The sequence below is a fragment of the Macrobrachium rosenbergii genome, chromosome 10 (genome assembly GCF_040412425.1).
Source record: "Macrobrachium rosenbergii isolate ZJJX-2024 chromosome 10, ASM4041242v1, whole genome shotgun sequence".
Classification (NCBI taxonomy): domain Eukaryota; kingdom Metazoa; phylum Arthropoda; class Malacostraca; order Decapoda; family Palaemonidae; genus Macrobrachium; species Macrobrachium rosenbergii.
In genome coordinates, this window is record NC_089750.1 from 40,702,798 (window position 1) to 40,724,926 (window position 22,129).

The window sequence follows — 22,129 nt, forward strand, 5'->3', positions numbered from 1 at the left end:
AAATAAAGGAAGGAAAGAACATAGTGAGGGGAAGGTAGAAGAGAATAAAGGAAGGAAGGTGAAGGAAGAAGAAAATAAAGGGAAGGGAAGAGTGAGGGGAAGGTAGAAGAAAATAAAGGGAAGGAAGAACATAGTGAAGGGAAGGTGAAGAAAATAAAGGGAAGGAAGAACATAGTGAGGGAAGGTAGAAGAAAATAAAGGGAAGGAAGAACATAGTGAGGGGAAGGTAGAAGAGAATAAAGGGAAGGAAGAACATAGTGAGGGGAAGGTAGAAGAGAATAAAGGGAAGGTAGAACATAGTGAGGGGAAGGTAGAAGAGAATAAAGGGAAGGTAGAACATAGTGAAGGGAAGGTAGAAGAAAATAAAGGGAAGGAAGAACATAGTGAGGGGAAGGTAGAAGAGAATAAAGGGAAGGTAGAACATAGTGAAGGGAAGGTAGAAGAAAATAAAGGGAAGGTAGAACATAGTGAGGGGAAGGTAGAGAAGAATAAAGGAAGGTAGAACATAGTGAGGGGAAGGTAGAAACATAGTGAAAAGGAAGGTAGAACAGAGTGATGAGAGAGAATAAAGAACAGAGTGGGGGGAAGGTAGAGCAGAAGTAAATGGAGTAGAACAGAGTGAAGGGAGGTAGAAAGAGTAAATGGAGGGGAAGTTAGAACAAAGTGAAATGAACAGAATAGAGAGAATAAAGGGAAGGTGGGAACAGAGTGAAGGGAGGTGGGGGAACAGAGTGAAGGGTGGTGGAAACAGAGTTGAAAAGTGAAAAGGAGGTAGGACAAGTGATGAGAAGAAGAACAGAGTGAAATGAGGTGGAGTAGAACAGAGTGAAGGGAAGAATAGGTAAAAGGTAGAAGTTAGAACAGAGTAAAGGGAGGTAGAACAGAGTGAAGGAGGGAACAGAGTGAAGGGTGGTGGAACAGAGTAAATGGAGGTAGAAGTTAGAACAGAGTGAAATGAGGTAGAATAGAGTGAAGGGAAGGTAGAACAGAGTAAAGGGTGGTAGAACAGAGTGAAGGGTGGTGGAACAGAGTAAATGGAGGTAGAAGTTAGAACAGAGTGAAATGAGGTAGAATAGAGTGAAGGGAAGGTAGAACAGAGTGATGGGAGGTAGAACAGAGTGAAGCTGGTGGAAGGTAAATGGAGGTAGAAGAACAAAAATGGGTAGAATAAAGTGAAGGGAAGGTAGAACAGAGTGATGGGAGGTAGAACAGAGTGAAGCTGTGAAGGGAAGGTAGAATAGAGTGAAGAGAGGTAGAACAGAGTGAAAGGGAAGGTAGAACAGAGTAAAGTGAAGTTAGGGAGTTAATTTAATATTGCTGGAAGGGAGAAAAGGGAGAGGAAGGACCACAGACCATTTCGAGATTATAAACAAAACAAAAGCATTGGTATTCTTGTTGATGTTAGTACATTTGTTAGTAGGTAGGGCCTACACTTAACACTTTTCAAGTTGCTCACTTGCTTCTACTGTCCTACAATTTTCGACGTGTCTTCTTGGCAGCAAACTCCTCTATTATATCACTCATATCAATTTTATCCAGCACTTCTGATTCCACTGACATTAATACTAAACTACTAAGCCTGTCTAGGCTCATCGTCTACGTACATTTAAGGCAGACTTAGCTATATATTATTCATAATTCTCTCCCTCTCTCACACATGACAATGACACCTCTTGACCGAATCCCGTTACCCAGCGCTGGCCCAAGCACCCTTCAATAGGGCTACCAGCCCCCTGGGTTAAGCAGAAGGCCAGATTCATTGAATCATTTGACTGTGTATTATCTGGGCAAATGGGGCCATTATGGGGGCCCTCAGAGGATAATTAGGACCCCTGTAAGCAGTAATCAATTGCCTTCGATCAGCCCTGTCCTTACCCCAATCAACGTTACCCACCCTCCTCCGATCCGTATGAGAAGGTCTATAATGGGGTCTACGATTAGGAGGGGGCCCCTGGAGCCCTATTTCTTTTACATAACATTTTTGTTACATTTTTGTTCACAAAATTGGAAATTGGGGCCCTTTAGTGGGCCCCAAACTTTCGGGTCCAAATATAAATGGGGCCCTTGACCATTTTGGGGCCATTGGATTTAGCTTGTCTTGTCATAGCAGCAATGGTTAAATTTCGCATTTTGGGGACCCCAATTTGGGGCCTGGGGGCGATTTCAAACAGCGCCCCACCCGCCCCGTCAGGAACGCCACTGTGGGGTTAAGTTACAAAACTATTGAATTAAAATTAATTTTGAGAGGTAATTAGATAAATGATAAAGTGAACAAACAAAATCAAACAAATTTTATTAAGAGAAAATACAAAATAATAATAATAATAATAATAATAATAATAATAATAATAATAATAATAATAATAATAATAATAATAATAATAATAATAATAGCGAAAATTCAACAGCAATCATCATAATCATCAAAAGAAAATTATATTTAAACAAAAATAGGACTCAGATATTTTTAGTTCATTGTGCTTTTAGATGTATGCCCTATTTATCTATATACTTATTCTCAGAAAATAATTTCATGAACATAACTGAACAAAAATTATTATATTTCTTTTATTTTAAGAAAATGTATCATTAATCATATAACTACTTTTTTTTATTATTTTTTTTTTGTCTCTCACAGCCATCCTATTTGACTAGGTGGTATTTGTAGTGTGGGGTTCCGGGTTTCATCCTGCCTCCTTAGGAGTCCATCACTTTTCTCACTATGTGCGCTGTTTCTAGTAGCACACTCTTCTGCATGAGTCCTGGAGCTACTTCGGTATTTAGTTTTTCCAGATTCCTTTTCAGGGATCTTGAGATCGTACCTAGTGTTCCTATGATTATGGGTACAATTTCCACTGGCATATCCCATATCCTTCTTATTTCTATTTTCAGGTCTTGATACTTATCAGTTTTTCCTCTTTCTTTCTCATCTCCTCTGGTGTCCAGTGGTACTGCAACATCACTGAGTGATACTTTCTTCTTGATTTTGTCAATCAACGTCACGTCTGGTCTATTGGCGCATATCACCCTATCTGTACTGATACCATAGCCCCAGTGGATCTTTGCCTGATCATTTTCTATCACTCCCTCAGGTTGGTGTTCGTACCACTTATTACTGCAAGCCAGCTGGTGTTTCTTGCACAGGCTCCTTTTGTGTTATGTATAGTCTGTCTGTATTTGCTGTTGGATGTAGTGCTTTGGGTATCATCATGTGTTTCCTAGTTTTCTGGTCTATGCTGAGGAGTTCAGCCTTCATCCACTCCACTACTCCCGCACTGTATCTGATTGCTGGTACTGCCCATGTGTTTATGGCTTTCATCATGTTTCTGGCATTGAGTTTTAATTTGAGTATTGCCTTAAGTCTCTGCATATATTCTTCCCTAATAGTGTCCTTCATCTCTTGGTGTTTTATATCCTCTCCTTTCTGTTATTCCCAGGTATTTGTATCCTGTCTCATCGATGTGTCTGATGCTATTCCCGTCTGGCAGCTTTATCCCTTCAGTCCTTGTCACTTTGCCTTTTTGTATGTTGACCAAGGGGCATTTTTTATTCCAAACTCCATCCTCACGTCCCCAGATACAGTCCTTACAGTCTGGATTAGGGTAGCTATTTCTTTGATGCTCTTACCATAAAGCTTGATGTCATCCATGAACATCAGATGGTTAATTCTGTTACCTCCTTTCTCGAGTTGGTACCCAGCATCCATCTTCTGCAGTACTTTTGTCATGGGAATCATGGATACTACGAAGAGTAGGGGGGACAGTGGGTCGCCTTGAAAGATCCCTCTTCTGATGTTAACCTCTGCTAGTCTTATACCAGAGCTTGTAAGTACTGTATTCCAGTTGTGCACAGTATTTCTTAGGAAGTTGATGGTGTTTTCCTCTGTCCCATATATTTTCAGGCATTGTATTAGCCATGTGTGAGGTATCATGTCGAAGGCTTGCTTGTAGTCAATCCATGCCATGTTTAGGTTGATTCTCCTTTCCTTACCATTTCGTCTGTCAGGAGCTGGTCTTTGGTGCCCCTACACTTCCTTCTGTAGCCTTTCTGTTGATGGGGGATGGTGTATGTATCATCTAGGTAGTTGTATAGAATTTCACTGATGATGCCTGTTAGTAACTAACACATTATTGGTAGGCTTGTGATATGCCTGTAGTTACTTACTATATTTCCCTTGTTCTTGTCTTTCTGTACTAAGGATGTTCTCCCTGCAGTCATCCATTTCGGCACATGGTGGTTTGTGATACAATGATGGAGTTGTTTTGCTATTCGTGAGTGTAGGGCCTTGAAGTTTTTGAGCCAGTATCCTTGGACTTGATTGGGACCTGGGGCTTTCCAGTTGGTCATTTTCTTTAGATGGTGTCTGACTGTGTCTGTCGTAATCTCTGTGAACCTTTATTGTATTCTCCCCATTTCTTCTGCCTTGGCTTCCTGGAGCCATGTTGTGTGTTTGTTGTGTGATACCGGATTGCTCCATATGTTTTCCCAGAGTCACTTACTTGGTTCGGATTCAGGAATTTCCTGGTGGTTGTCTTCCCCTCTTAGTTGGCTGTATGGTCTTGTCTGGTTGGTTCTGAAAAGTTTGTTCTGTTGGTATCCTTTATTCCTGTTCATGTACCGTTGGATCTTATGTACTTTGGCTTTAAGCTTCTGTTTTAGTCCCTTCTCCAGTACTTAGTATTTCTCATTCAGTTCCCCTCTTGTTTTATTGCTTCTTAGCCTCTTTTCTGCCATCTCATTTAGCTTACTCAAGTCAGATCTCATCGCCATGATTTGTTTCTCCAGGCACCTTTTCCAGGTTGCTGTTTTGGTTTCTGCTGGGTTGGTTGTGATGGTGGTGTTGGTGTTTGTATCCCCATGAGTTCTACTATGAGTTGCTGTGATACTGGTGGTGTGTATTAGTCTCATATTTCATTAACTTCACTTGTTTTCTCCCTTAGTTTCTTAGTGTTGTAGGCTTTCATTGTCGGGGGGAGGGGGGGGAACTTTGTTCTTTCTGTATCTGTCTTCATCCATTGTCCGATCTTTTCCACCCATTCTGACCTCTCTGTTACATCTTCAACGTTTCCTCGCGTGCCGTTGTTTGGTAGCTCATCATTCCTGTCATCTTCTGTGGCATTGTCTCTTAGTTTGTCTTCTTGTCCTTCTTTCCAGTTCCTCTCTTTCTGTTGTGGAGAGCCAGTTCTCTTTTTTATGTTCCTTACTTGGTCTGCCAGCCTCTGTTTGAGGGGTGTTAATTCTCCCACTCCAGATGTTGACCAATCTTCTTCTGTATCCTCCTTCTGTTGGGTTGCTTCTGATTTGCCTCTGTAGCTCCAGTCTCTGGTTGCCAGTTACTGTCATTTAATCTTTCATTTTTTTCTATCATTACTGAGTTTTGCTACTTAACCCGTAGCTGGACATTACCCCATCGGGAATAGGTACTCATTTACAGCTGAATAGACTAAGGAAATTGTGGTAAAGATCCTTCCCAAGGAATCAGTGCCAAAGAGAGCGGTCACCCATCCAATGACTGACCAGCCCCAGGGGTTGCTTAACCAGTCCATCGGTGAGGTAAACCACTCTGCCACGGCGCCCATATTATTATTATTATTATTATTATTATTATTATTATTATTATTATTATTATTATTATTATTATTATTATTATTATTATTATTATAATTTTTGGTTTAAGTTTTTTATTTATTTTAATTTATGCATTTAAATACAATTTATATTACATATACAATTAAATTAAATTAAATTGATAAAATTAATATACAAGTAAATGCAAATATGTATCATAAAATAAAAATGTATACAAATCAGTAAAATTAAAATAATGAATTAATACAAATGAAAGAAATAGAAACATTAAAATAAAAATAAAGTCAACAGAAAAACAAAAAATAAAACATGAAAATAAAATGGGAATGAAGGTGAATAAATTTGAGATAAATAAAAACAAAAACATTAGAAATGCACAGAAATGTGTGAAATTAATAATAGAATAAACAAAAACAATTGAAAATAAGAAAATAAAATATAAATGAAATTTAAAACGAAAAATTTAGGATAAAAATAAAAATACTGAAAATAACAAAGCTATGAAAATACGTAAACTTTTAATAAAGACAACGTAAAAAATAAAGAATATAAGTAACGGAAAACTGCAAATAAATAGAAATGTATAGCTAAAAATTAAAAGGAATTATGATATTGATAAAAAATTTTAAAAATTAATTAAAAAACTAAAAATATAAAAATAATAATGAAGGTAAAGTTAAGAAAAACTAAGAGAAAGGTAAAATTTATTTAGAAATAAAGAATTTTAACTGAATATTAAGAAACCGTGATTTTTAATCACATTTTCAAATGTTGCTTAATTACCTTTTTACTAAGTATTTTGTATTATAAACTTCATATATTTTTTGCGAATCTAATCATTACATCTTTGTGCTGGATGAGATACGATTAGAAAAAATTAACTACAAGCAGTGAAAAGAATGAGAATAATATTTCAAGTAATATACGACATGGAAATAATAATAATAATAATAATAATAATAATAATAATAATAATAATAATAATAATAATAATAATAATAATAATAATAATGAAACAAAGCGACAAAGTAACGAGGCTATAATATCGAAAATTAAAAGCCGCAGTTTTGTTAAAAATATTTATGTACAGAGTTAAAAAACGATAAGGAGAGACTTTCAGATACTACTCCGTGTCCCTCATCAGTTCTACTAAGCGGTAAAACAATGGAGGGATTGTTAAGACAACAACAGGAAACTGGTACAAAGCGGATTTCCTGTTGTTGTCTTAACTCTCCCTCCACTGTTTTACCGCTTAGTAAGACTGATGAGGGATACGGAGTAGTATCTGAAAGTCTCTCCTTATCGTTTGTAACTCTGTACATAAATATTTTTAACACTACTGTGGCTTTTAATTCTCAGTAATAATAATAATAATAATAATAAATAATAATAATAATAATAATAATAATAATAATAATAATAATAATAATAATAACTACAGGCCTATCACCTGCCTACCAATAATGTGGAAGTTACTAACAGATATCATCAGTGAAAGGTTATGCAACTACCTGGAGGATACAAACACCATCGCCCACCAACAGAAAGACTGCAAAAGGAAGCGTAGGGGCACAAAAGACCAACTCCCGATAGACAAAATGGTAATGAAGAATAGTAAGAGGAGAACCAACCTAACATGGCATGGGTTGATACAAGAAAGCCTTGGATATGATACCGCACACGTAGCGGCTAATAGAATGCCTGAAAATATAAGGGGCAGAGGAAAACATAAATGCGCAACTGGAATACAGTACTTACAAGCTCTGGGATAAGACCAGCAGAGGTTAACATCAGGAGAGGAATCTTTCAGGGTGACTCACTGTCCCCACTACTCTTCGTAGTATCCATGATTCCCATGACAAAAGTACTGAAGAAGATGGATGCTGTGTACAAACTAAAGAAAGAAGACAATAGAATTAAGCATCTGATGTGCATGGACGACATCAAGCTGTGTGATAAGAGCATCAAGGAAATAGCTATCCTAATCCAGACTGTAAGGAATGTATCTGGGGACATCAGGATAGAGTTTGGATTAAAAAAGTATGCGCTTTGGTCAACATACAAAAAGGCAAGGTGACAAGGCATGAAGGGATAAAGCTACCAAACGGGAATAGCATCAGACACATAGATGAGACAGAATACAAATACCTGGGAATAATAGAAGGAGAGGATATAAAACACTAAGAGATGGATACGATTAGAAAAGAATATAAGCAGAGACTTGAGACGATACTCAATTCAAAAAGCTCAATGCCGAAAACATGAAAGCCATAAACACATGGGCAGTACCAGTAATCAGATACAGCGCGGGAGTAGTGGAGTGGATGAAGTCTGAGCTCCGCAGCATAGACCAGAAAACTAGGAAACACATGACAATGCACAAAGCACCACACCCAAGAGCAAATGCAGACAGACTATACATAACACGAATGGAAAGAGGGAGAGGGTTACTAAGCATAGAGGACTGTGTCAACATCGAGAGCAGAGCACTGGGCCATTACCTGAAAACAAGTGAAGACGAATGGCTAAGGAGTTCATGGGAAGAAGGACTGATAAAAGTGGACGAAGACCCAGAAATATATAGACAGGAGAATGAAAAACAGAACAGAGGAACGGCACAGCAAACCAATGCACGGATAGTACATGAGACAGATTAAGAACTAATGCTAACAGCATTATTCTCATGTTTGTTGCTGAATTATTTGTTAGTGAATTTCATTCAATTTCAAGATATGATAATTAAATTCTAAATTGTGTATGAATTGTCATAAAACAAAATGTTTAATAAAAGGTTGATATTTGAAAATGCCAGTAAGAATCAGAATTTACACATTTTAATTCCTTGTTTGTAAATCAATTTTACTTCTCTTTTCGTTTATTCCTAATTTTACTTTCATTCATATTTTCATATTTTTAAGTTTTTTATTTCATTTTTTATTTAAATTTTTTTATTATAACATAATTCCTCTTTATTTTGAGTTATTTATTTTTATACATTCTCATATTATGATCTACCTTTTCATTTCTAATTTTGTTATTCACTTTAATTTTTTAATGTTACGTATTTTTATAACTGCTATTTTAAGTAACTTTTATCATCCTTTTTTTTCATTTTCATTTTTCTTTATTTTAGTCTATTTTATTATTATGTTTACAAATTTCTCAGCATTTCTACTGTTTTTGTTTTTATTTATTCTAAATTTATTCACCTTTATTTTCCCTTTTATTCGTATTTTTTTTTTTATTTCTTATGACTTTATTTGAATTTTAATATTTCTATTTCTTTCATTTATATAATTTTTATTTTTTAACAATTTTACTTTATTTAATTTTTCTTTGATTTGTATTCGTTTTTGTTTTCTTTTATTTTATTTCTTGTAATATATTTTGCTGCCATTTTCCTTTACTTTATATTTTTTCTATTATATTATTATGTTATTATATGTTTTTCATTTACTTGTGTATTTTATTAATTTTAATTCAATCGTATTTGCAATATGAATTGCATTTAAATAACATGATTGAATAAGAAAATATTAATAAAATAAGAGGTGTAATAATAATAATAATTTATTTGAAACATTTCTAATTTTTTTTTTATTTTTAATCTTTTTTCATTTTTATATTCGTTTATTTTTATTTCTTATTTGTTTTTTAGTATCAAATGATAAAATCAAAGGAAGTAAAAAATTAAAAATAGAAATAGATTTAGGAAATGAAAAGTATCTAATGAAAAATAAAATATATAATTTAATCCAAAAATATAACATTAATAAACCTAAAAAAACAAGGAATTACAAAATATTAAAAATATCTATGTAATTACAAATAAAAATAGATAAAACAGAAAAGATAAATTATTATGATATGAACTGAAGTATAGTAACAATTGAATACAGCAAAATAATAAATGGAATTAGAAATTATATCTAAAAGAATATAAACAGAGCAAAAACTCTAAATAACCACAACGAATATGATAAAGTAAAAGGAAATCCTGAAGAATTACAAATAATAATGAAGATAAAAATTTAATAAATGAATAATATAAAATAAAGATAAAATACATGAAATAAAATTATAAATAAATGATAATAACTACCAAAATAACAATTGATGAAAGAAAAATTACTAATAAAAAAATATGGATATAAAATTTTAAAAGTTATTTAAAAAGGATTAAAAGTTAAATTGGCATATTTACATAAAGATGATCAAAATGAACAACGAATAGAAATTAACATTTTGGTAGAAAAAACATAAAGAAATAAAAACAAAAGGTAAAATACTGAAAATAAATATAATAGATACTAATAAACTAGTTTTTTGAATAATAATTATGCATATTTTATTAAAACTTCGCTGTTATTATCATTATTACTGTTACTAATTTTATTATTATTATTATTATTATTATTATTATTATTATTATTATTATTATTATTATTATTATTATTATTATTATTATTATTATTTGGCAGCAGACCCTCTTTTAAACAGGTTTTATTGAATATTATTGCTGCTTTAGCTGCATTTAGTATTTTGTAGAAGACTTTTTATTTTCCTTATTGCGAACTTCTCTTCATTGGAGGTGCGTGCTAACAGCTCGCCTATATTTGTCATTTCATGGGGGAAAAGTAAAAAAATGTGGATTCTGCCTTTTTATATATTCTATACAGTTAGAATATTATGACTTATATAGTTGCTAAACACTTCTTGCCGCGACGTTTCGACAGACTCTTCTGCCATTCTCCAGCGGGAGCTAGTAGAGGACTGGCAGGTTGCATTAGGTCCTTCCGAATTTATACATGGGCTTCAGCCGGGGCGGGGCCATAGACGGCGAATTTTGATTGGTTGCAGTCGACGAACTTCAAGCCAAATTTCTGCGGCGAAGCTTGATCCTGACAGATCTTCGCAACCTGGGAATATCACTCATTCCAGAGTTCCCATTGGCCTGCCGCTGCGTGATGTCACGCCGACTGACATCATCGGTAGTTTGGCTGCTATTGGGCAGAGGATGAATGATGTCATTATTTACTCTTTCTCTCGTAGTCGGGGAATTGTCTCGAAGGGCGCCTTGCTCCTCAGGGGCGTCTCCATTCTCAGGGTTGTCATTTTCAGGTATTTGTTGGATTTGGTTGGCATTCAGCATTGTTCTTCTCGAATTTGTGGGTAGGAGCGATGCCTCCTGCTTCGTATTCATTCTGGGTTTTCTCTCGGCAATGAGCAGCGCCTCCAGCAGGCGCAGACGTCGAGGGTCAGCGGCTCTCCCGATTATACTTATATTTTGTATAATACTGTCACGGGAGATGGAAATATTGGCGTTGCGATGGGCTCTCCACTGGGTGTCCTCTTTGCAAATTTTTACATGGGCACTGTAGAAGAACGTGTCTTCAAGAGAATCCAGCGGCCGAAGAAATATGCACAATATATCGACAACGTCTTCGTTCAAGCAGACAATGAGGAGGTTGAAGCCCTTCGTCAGACATTACAGCAATGTAGTGTGCTGAACTACACTGTCAAGTTCAGCACAGACAACCGGCTTCCCTTCCTCGACGTTATGGTCACAAAGACAGAGCGGAACTTGAAGACATCAGTCTACACGAAATCCACCAATTTGGGACTATTCTTGAATGAGATAGCGAGTGCCCTGCTAGGTTTAAGAATACGAAGGTCAGGACCTTCATTAGAAGGGCCCTCTCCCACTGCTCCACCTGGCAAGACACTAACAAGGAATTTGAACATGCTGCACAAATGTTGGTGAATAATGGTTTCACCAACAAACTCATCAACAAAGAAATTCGAACTGGCCTGGAAAAATGGTACAGCGGGGAGAGCGCACAACCTGCCCCCCAAGATGACATCAAGATATATTATAAGGCCCGGATGCATCCCAAGTACCGTGAGGACGAGAGCTCCATGAAGAAAATCGTCATGGAGAACGTCACCCCGACCGAAGACAGTAAGAAAATAAATCTCGTAATTTATTACAAGAACCGCCGCACCCGTGATCTCGTGATGGAGAATAACCCCCTCTCTGCCAGCAAGAGACCCCTTCAAGCAGAAGAACGTGGTCTACCAATTTGTATGTCCTGTTCGAGGATGCCCCGGCATTTATATTGGAATGACCACGATGCGTCTGTCAAAAAGGATCTCCTGCCACGCCCAGGAGGGTGCCATCATGAACCACGGCCGTGCTACCCACAATATTTCCATCTCCTGCGACAGTATTATACAAAATATAAGTGTAATCGTGAGAGCCACCAACCCTCGACGTCTGCGCCTGCTGGAGGCGCTCCTCATTGCCGAGAGAAAACCCGGAATGAATACAACGCAGGAGGCATCGCTCCTACACACGAATTCGAGAAGAGCAGTGCTGAACACCCACCAAATCCAACAAATACCTGAAAATGACAACCCTGAGAATGGAGACGCCCCTGATGAGCGAGGCGCTCTTCGAGACAACCCCCCCAACTACAAGAGAAAGAGTAAATAATGACATTCATCCTCTGCCCACTAGCAGCCAAACTACTGATGATGTCAGTCAGCATGACATCACGCAGCAGCAGGCCAATGGGAACTCTGGAATGAGTGATATTCCCAGGTTGCAAAGATCTGTCAGGATCGAGCTTCGCCGCAGAAATTTGGCTTGAAGTTCGACGACTGCAACCAATCAAACTTCGCCATCCATGACCACCCCCACCCCTCACTCCAGCTAAAGCCCATGTATAAATTCAGAAGGACCTATGCAGCCTATGGTCAGCCAGCCAAATTCTGGGATAGCATCAACCGCTTACTAGGGAAGGGAGGAGAGAGTACTCTGTACATAGTAGAAAACAACAGGAAACTATATGGAGATGAAGAGAAAGTAGCAGCCTTCAGGAAATTCTGAGTAACACCTTTCAGATAACTGAAGAAGAGAATAGGAACTATGACAGAGAACAGGAGAAAGTAGTAGAAGAAAAGATGACATCATACCATATCCCAGAGTAGACACCAGCAGGCTAGACCCTGACAATCCTATGACAAAACCAGTGGAACTAAGGGAAATTAAAAACATCCTCCAAAGAGGGAAGAAAAGAAAAGCCCCTGGAAAATCAAAAATTAGTAAAGAAATGATGCAACACCTCCCAGATGTCATGCTAGATATATTCAATGAAATGACAAATGAGATGCTATGCATGGGATACTATCCTGACCTGTGCAATATAGGAGTGATAAGGCTAATAAGCAAACCAGGAAAAGATTCCAAGCAGGTGAAGAACTACAGACCAATAACCCTTCTGGAACTCCCGGGGAAAATTATAGAGTCGGTTATCAAAAACAGACCGGTAAGGTTCCTTGAGGACAATGAACTAACAAACAAAAACCAATATGGATTCACCAGGGGAAGAGGAACCCAGTTGGCCACATCAGTGATATATGAAACTACAGCTATGTCACAAACCAAGGGACATGGATGCAATGTGGTCTCTAGAGACATTGTGAATGCCTTTGACAAAGTGTGGCACAATGGCCTTAAATTCAAACTGATGGAAACCACCATTCCCAATCTTATACTGAGGATCCTATGCACCTTCCTGGATAACAGGAAAGCACAAATCAGAATGGGGAAACTTACTGGGCCAGAATTTCCACTCCTCAGTGGAGTACCACAAGGAAGTGTACTGGCCCCCATCCTATTCAATTTTTATACAAGAGATGTCCCTGCCCCTCAGCTGGCTGTCACCAGATTATCTTTGCGGATGACCACACCCAAATAATTACTTATCCCAACAAAAGAAGTAAACAGATGCTAGCCTTGAAAACATCAAGAGAAATAAAAATGGTCAACGAGTATGAGGAGAAATGGAAGATATCTACCAGCCAGGAGAAGTTCCAACTCCTGTCTATAGTGACAATCAAACCAGCAGATGCAACTGTGGATGATAAATAGATCCCATTCAAAAATAGTATCAAGGTACTGGGAGGCACTTGCTCCAAGATGGGCCTAAAACAGCACATGCTGAACTGCCTAAAAATAGCAGAGGCCACTTCCAAAAGGATCAGGAGATTCAAGGCTGTTTCCACAGAAATTATCTGATGCTATACAAAACATTGGTGAGACCATAGCTTGAGTACCCCACAGCAATCCTAGCTCCAGCATGTAGGACCACAGTAATGAAGATGCAAGCCCTGCAGAACAAAAACATCAGGAAAGCGTACAAGGAAGCCCCTCCCTACTACAACACAACGAAGGAACTACATAAAAGGGCAAACATAGAAACCATCAATTGTAGAATCCACAGGCTGGCAAATAAGACGTGGGGACAGACTGTCAGCATTAGGTGTAAACACTGTAGACAGGAGCAGAGAAACTTCCAATGAGGGAAGGAGAGACTTAAGGAATTGGCCAAGAATGGCTCCTAAGATAGAAGGGCCTCAACCAGAACCGATTTACAGGAGCTAGAACACAATAAACTATGAGCTCAAACAATTATCTAGTTTGAGATAAAGCAACAATCAATGTATGACACCAAAAAACTAACAGGCATTTCTAACCACCAGCACCATTCCATCACCTCCCACTATCATTAAATAAAGAAAAATTAAAAATTAAAAAACAATTAAAAAAAATCATCATCACTCATAACCACATCGTGGCCCTACCTCTGCTTGTCCTCCATTGCTCTTCATCGCCAACTTCACCTGACGAAGCAAGGGGGTCTGCCCCCCTCTATTTCTCTCCTAACTTCCTTCACTTTCCTCCCTTATCACCTCTAATCTGTCCCCTCAACCCCGTCTTCTACCCTAAATACATCCCCAATCTTTCCTATCCCCAATTCGTTCGTTTCCACCTGCCAGTCCTCTACTAGCTCCCGTTGGAGAATGACAGAAGAGTCTGTCGAAACGTCGCGGCAACAAGTGTTTAGCAACTATATAAGTCATAATATTCTAATTGTATAGAATATATAAAAAAGCAGAATCCAGATTTTTTACTTTTCTCCCATGAAATGACAAATATAGGCAAGCTGTTAGCATGCACCTCCAATAAAGAGAAGTCCGCAATAAGGAAAATAGAAAAAGTCTTCTACAAAATAAATGCAGTTGAAGCAGCAATAATATTCCATAAAACCTATTATTATTATTATTATTATTATTATTATTATTATTATTATTATTATTATTATTATTATTATTATTATTATTATTTTGTATTTTTATTCCTTCATGTCATTTAAGTGCAGTTCATGTTACAAATACAATTAAAATTAATATACAAGTAAATGCAAAACAGAAAAACATAACAAATAGGAAATAATATCAAATAAAGGAAAATGGAAATAAAATATATTAAATGAAATCAAATGAATGAAAATAAGAACAAAAACAAATCAAGGTAAAATAAACTAATGCAAAATTGTTAAAAATCAAAATAATACAGATGAAGGAAATAGTAATATTAAGATAAAAATAAAGTCTAGAAAAAATGAAAAAATAAAATAAATATAAACAAAAACAGTAGAAATGAATAGAAACTTTTAAACAACAAAATAAACTAAAATAACTGAAATATGTAAATAAAAATGGAAAAAAAATAAAAATAAAAATACTTAGAATAATTAAGTTAGAAAAATACGTAAAATTAAAGTAAATAAAAACAAGTAATAAATGCCCCGAAGTTTCTTCGGCGCAATCGAGTTTTCTGTACATCGTATAATCAAGGCCACCGAAAATAGATCTATCTTTCGGTGCCCTCGGTATAATGCCGTATGAGCCGTGACCTGTGAAACTTTAACCACTGGCCGGTGGTGGCCTGTCCTATATCGTTGACAGTGCACGATTATGGCTAACTTTAACCTTAAATAAAATAAAAACTACTGAGGCTAGAGGGCTTCAATTTGGTATGTTTGATGACGGAGGTTGGATGATCAACATACCAATTTGCAGCCCTCTAGCTTCAGTAGTTTTCAAGATCTGAGGACGGACAGAATAAAGTGCGGACGGACAGACAAAGCCGGCACAATAGTTTTCTTTTACAGAAAACCAAAAAAGTAAAAAATGCACCGAAGTTTCTTCGGCGTAATCAAGTTTTATGTACATCGTATAATCAAGGCCACCGAATATAGATCTATTTTTCGGTGACCTCGGTGTAATGCTGTATGACCCGCGGGCCATGAAACTTTAACCACGGCCCGGTGGTGGGCTATCATATATCGTTGCCAGAAGCATGATTATGGCTAACTTTAAACGTAAATAAAAATAAAAACTACTGAGGCTAAAGGGCTGCAATTTGGTATGTGTGATGATTGGAGGGCGGATGATCAACATACCACTTTTGCAGCCCTCTAGCCTTGTAAAGTCATTTGTAAAGTCTCTGCTGATCATGCCATTTGTAAAGTCCCTGCTGAGCAAGTTTTCTTTGCTGACGGCCCAGTTTCTTTGTATCTACAATTCGTCACACCTGACGGGCCAGGTCACGTAAATCCAATCATTTAAACTATATATGTAATTATTTATCTGTCCTCAATTTATGCACCGTGTATTTCTTCTTTCGCAGGCATCAAGATTGTATTCCACTTTAATTCTGTCTATTTTCATTGTAAATTGTACTCGTTCGCTGTATTTTATTGTTAATTGTTATCGACCTCAGGTCACCTATGCTCCCATTGTTTTCCACGGCGCGACGCCAGTCTGCCACTATATAAACCGCCTGGATCATGAATACATCAGCAGTTCACTTTTTACCTGCTCGTTTCTTTTGCACCTCTTAAAGCCTCAGTAGTTTTTAAGATCTGAGGGCGGACATAAAAACTGTGGATGGACAGACAAAGCTGACGCAATAGTTTTCTTTTACAGAAACTAAATTGAAGAATTAAAAAAGTAGATTATAAAATGAAAATAAATAACTAAAAAGTAGAGAGTAGTTATGATATGATTTGAAATTTTTAAAAACAATAACATGAAAAAAACTGAAAATGTGGATAAAAGCAAACTTAAGAATAAACAAACAAAAATTTATCTAAAAATGAGGAATTAATATTTATAAATTGTGATTATTATTAGCGTTTTCAAATGTCTACACTTTTATCAAACATTTTGTATCATAATAATTCATACACAATTAAGGCTTTAATTATTATATATCTATACATTGCAGTTAAGCCGTACTATAGTAAAACCCCGGTTCTTTGCAACTAAGCCCCGCCAACTGCCTACGTCACGACCATGCCTTGAAGCTGATTGGTTGGCAATGGTTTTGCATAGTTGGTTAATCTGTGGTTCTTTTCATCTTCATTAATCTAATTATGGTTGTTTTACAGAGCTAATATAAGTTCTGCTGAATATCAAAAGGAAACTTATTATCCCTTAAAATAAAATTGTAATACACATCTCTCTAAAAATGGTAAAAAAAGGAAAATGTAAATGAGGTCAGGAGTGCTCCGCGATGCTGCAATTGTTTTTTTGTGAATTAGGTTCACCTGATCAGAGCGTCAACAAAGGTGGCTGAAATATCAAAGAAAGTGCAGAAGGGAAAACTGAGATGGTACAGACACCTACTGAGAGGCATGCTATGGAGAGGGAAGTGCAGGGTAGAAGAAGACGAGGAAGACCAAGAAAGAGATGGAGAGGCCGTGTGAGGAGGGCTTGAGAGAGAAGGGACTTGACGAAGCAGAATTCTGCGCACCACAGAGGTAAATAGAAGCATCTCATCCAAAACGGCGACCCCATATAGAAACGGGACTAAGCTGAGAAGAAGGTTCACCTGATCACAGAGGAGGTAACTCAAGGAGCATCGGCGCTGGAACCGGTGCACTTGAATTACAGGACAATGATAATTAGTCTGATACTGTCAAGTGTGTTCACTATTCTAAAATAAAAAACAAAAACTGTTTCAGAGCTATACATACTGGTATTTCATACTAATTTCAGGAAATTATACTACATTTTAAGAGTCACTAAATCTATTTCATTGCAACCGTTTACACATTCGCTGGGATAACAAACAGTGACTGTACACTACAAAGCCACACTAGGACTACGCTTAGCTTAATGATATGCTATTCGAGTCTTACTGGAGATATTTTGCTGAGAATTTTCTTAAGGACATTATCTCCTTTCGAAATAATAGGACCATAAAAAATGACGTAGACCTATAATGTCCAATGTTTTTTTGTCGGTTTATGCAGTTTATGACGTTTAGATTATAGGCCTACCTCACATTCAGTCGTTTTTATTGTGGTTCTTCTTGTTGTCTTGGTTATTCTTGCTTTTGTTGTTGCTGTTATGATTCTAGTCGTGTCTTCGAAAACTTTTTGTGTGGTAACATAACATTGCAGAATAAACTAAAACCTATTCATAAAATACATGTGTACAGAAGTATCTGCTTACCACTGTTAATTGAAATTCAATCAATTAAAAGCATACGGGATCTTCATGAATACAGTCTGCTCTAGAATATTATCCTAACAACAGAGAGAGAGAGAGAAAGAGAAAAATTTACTGACACTTATCGATCTTTTGTCCGAGAAGGTAATATACAAGAATGCCCCAAAATCAAATGAGCAAGAGCCGTGATCCTCAGCATACAAATTTGTCAAACTGATTTAATTGCAATGACATCTGAAGTCACGGCAGTCTCAGTGAAGTCCATTTGCAGTATTCAAAAACAATCTATAGATTGCGGCATAAAACCTCCCCCAGCCAGGAACGCACCATTGCCAGTTTTAGGGAAATTAAACAATTTCGATAAAGATTGGGTACGTGAGGAAATCCTTTCGTTTTATGAAAACTGTGATCTTCCAACAATGGACGGTGCTGGATAGGGTGAAGGAACCACCCATCAACTTCCCGGGGAAGATTTGCTCATTGAAAAGGATTGTGAAACAAATTGAGTTCCGCTTCAGAGAGGTCCGACCGAAGTGGTAGACATTTCCCAATAGAAAGAAGGGATGTGGTTGCTGTTAGAAATAAATATCCAAGGTTAATCAAGGGCAATAGGAAGTACAGCATTCCACGACCAGAGGTATACTTGGATGAAACTTGGTTAATCGAAATGGATGTGTTGCCAAATGTTGGACAATAAAGGACAGACCTGTGGGTCCAAAATTCAAGACGGGAAAAGGGGCATGGTTCATTATTTTTCATGCTGATGGAGAAAATGGATTTATACCAGGGGCACTCCTGATGTTCAAATCTAAAAATGGAAACAGACGAGCTTATCACGATTCTATGAATGGTGAATGTTTCCAATCATGGTTTGAGAGTCAACTTTTACCAAATATCCCAAGTAATTCTCTAATCATCATGGACAACGCATCTTACCATTCGAAGCTTTTGAATGGAGCACCGAGTGACAGTTCAAAATACACCAAATAATCCAGTGGCTAACAGAAAACAAGATTCCTCATGATCCATCCCTTACGGAAGTTGAATTGTTCTGCCTTGTTAAATTACATAAACACAATCAGATCCTTTGTATTGATGAAATGGCAAGTGAAAAGGGACATGAAGCATTACGACTGCCTCCATATCGGAGCCAAGTCTTCGATTTGGAGCTAGAACTCGTATGCCAATCAAACTCTTCAACGGATAGAAGCAATAACAAGAGGAACCATAGAAGCAATTATTGCAGATTAATTAAGAAGTATTCTTATATTTATATTACAGCTATGTATGTTGATATCTAAAAGTATAAAGTTTGAATTACTTAAATGAATGCAGACACTTAACTGCTCAATACATAATTATTGGAAGTGCCTGCTGCCAAGAAAACATTCCATTGGAAAAACAAATCCGCAGTTATGTAGGGGTACATATGTTTAAAGATAAACCTCTACAGATATTTATCTTTAAATATATGTACCCATAAATAACTATGGATTTGTTTCTCCATTCCAAGACTCATGCTACTATGAATATTTTTTAAACTTTCCATTATTAAAAATGGCTAGGTGTACAATAATGTAAATCAATCTTTTACACAACATTAGTAGGGGAAAGGTGCCATTTGGCGTCCTGGCATCCTGAACATTTGGCATCCTGGCGTCCTGAACATTTGGTGTCCTCAAGAAAGGGTGTCATTTGGCGTCCTCAATTATTATTATTATTATTTGTTTTATTTTTATATTTTTGCTGAAGAAAATAATATGCATATATAAAAAAAAATTATGTAGTAAGTAGGGTAAAAGGTGCCATTTGGCGTCCTGGCGTTCTGAACATTTGGCGTCCTCAAGAAAGGATGTCATTTGGCGTCCTCAATTATTATTATTATTTATTCATTTTATTTTTATATTTTTGTTGAAGAAAATAACATGCATATATAAAAAAATTATGTAGTAAGTAGGGTAAAAGGTGTCATTTGGCGTCCTGGCGTCCTGAACATTTGGTGTCCTGGTGTCCTGAACATTTGGCGTCCTCAAGAAAGGGTGTCATTTGGCGTCCTCAATTATTATCATTATTTATTTATTTTATTTTTATATTTTTGCTGAAGAAAATAACATGCATATATAAAAAAAATTATGTAGTAAGTAGGGTAAAAGGTGCCAAGGCCCTGAAGTGATATGAGAGAGACCCACTGCGTGACTCATCAACTGCCGTATGACTGATGAGTTGAACCAATATAAACTACTGTTATTAATCCCACTTTACCTATAAGAGTCTGATTAGGAGGAGGAGGAGACACCTTGCTGAACTGATTTGAACTGATATTAGAGAGACCCACTGCGTGACTCAACAACAGCTGTGTGACTGATAAGAGTTGAACCGTTATAAACTATCTGTTATTAATCCCACTCTATCGATAAGAGTCTGATTAGGTATCTGCTGCTGATATGATTTAGACCCAATGCGTGACTCATGAACAGGTGTATCACTGATAAGAGTTGAACCGTTATAAACTATCTGTTATTAATCCCACTCAATCGATAAGAGTCTGATTAGGTATCTATCTGTTATTAATCCCACTTTATCGATAAGAGTCTGATTAGGAGTGACAGCCCACTATATAACGTATGAGTTTGGCGAGACGGACATCAGTTCACAGAACGAGTAGCTATAATCCACAACATCCAGCCAGCAGAGGTGGGCAATTCCAGCAGCTCCAGCAGTGGGGATGACAGCTCGAGCAGTAGCGAACAGCCAATGCCATGGGATTTATAAATACCATCAGTGGCAAAGACATTGCCAATTTTCGAGAGTATCCTGCAGGTGTTAGAGGCAGTGGACAAATCGTTAACATCAATTCGGGGTACAACTGCGTCATTACAGCGTTAGAAGCGTACAGCATACTCAAGGGAAATGATGATCCTAACAGCAACCTCACCCGAGATGTGAAAAGACGAATAAACTTGAAATGTTTTACCATTAAACACACGCCTGACATACCTGTGAACAGCGATACCTTCAAAACATTAGAGAAGGATAACAACCTTAATATTTATGTATATAAATTGAGTGAAGTGGTCATGGGAAAGGGACAGAAAAACCACTGGACAGTGCATCTCGTCAGAAAGGGGGGCAATAAATCGTGTCCCCGACTAGTTCCTCTACTGTTGATCACTGATGACCATGTCGCCCTCATCAAGGATTTGCCAACCTTCGTAGATACTTTCCACCGTTTGAAATCAGGTAGGCGTGACCATGCAGCGGGCGTGTGTTACAATTGCCTCACTCTCTTCAAAACTCCAGCCCAAGGTGGAAGAAGAACAGGTGGAATCACACGCAGCTCGTGACGAGTCAGTGACGTCAAACGGAACCCACAACTACTCACGGTCAAACATTACTGCAATGCATTTCTAGCCATAGGGCACTATTGCATTGTTTTATAGTTCAATTAGTTCATTATTAAGTAGTTATAATATGATAAAATGATATTTCCCTTTACAGAAGAAAATTTATTGTTATATAGCCTACTGTAAATGAAATACGACCAGGATAAAACAATATATTACTTGAGTAAGAATAAGAAGAGAGAGAGAGAGAGAGAGAGAGAGAGAGAGAGAGAATTCTTTCGTGAGTTTTACTTAACCTAATAAAGACCTAGGCCTATATTGATATATAATTTTATATAAGCCTACTGAAAATCATGAAGGGTTTTGGCCATAACATTAGGCCTACTTACTATGGTTGATTCACTTTAGCTAGATATATCTGCCTGAAGGGCTCCCCTAAAATGACTCCTATAATTGTCTACAAAAAAAAAAAAAAAAGCTTTCTTTAGCAGCCAAGTTCACGGAGGCCTTTTAAGCGAGCTCTTCAGGAGGAGGAATCTAGCTAAAGTAATGTACTATTAACCCACGAATTGACAAAAATACAGAGAGAGAGAGAATCTTGTCATAAATTTTCCTTGTCCCATAAAAAAAATCTAGGCTAGACCTATGCGCCTATATGCTGTAAGCCTAAGTATTTTAGTTTATAGCAATGAGCCTAATAGCAACAAAGAGTTAACGAACAATATGAGGGAGTTGATAATAGGCTTAAGCAAAATCACTTTCATGAAAATTATATCAATCATCCAGCAAAAGTGTTGCATAGATATATGCTTATAAAATAAAATAAT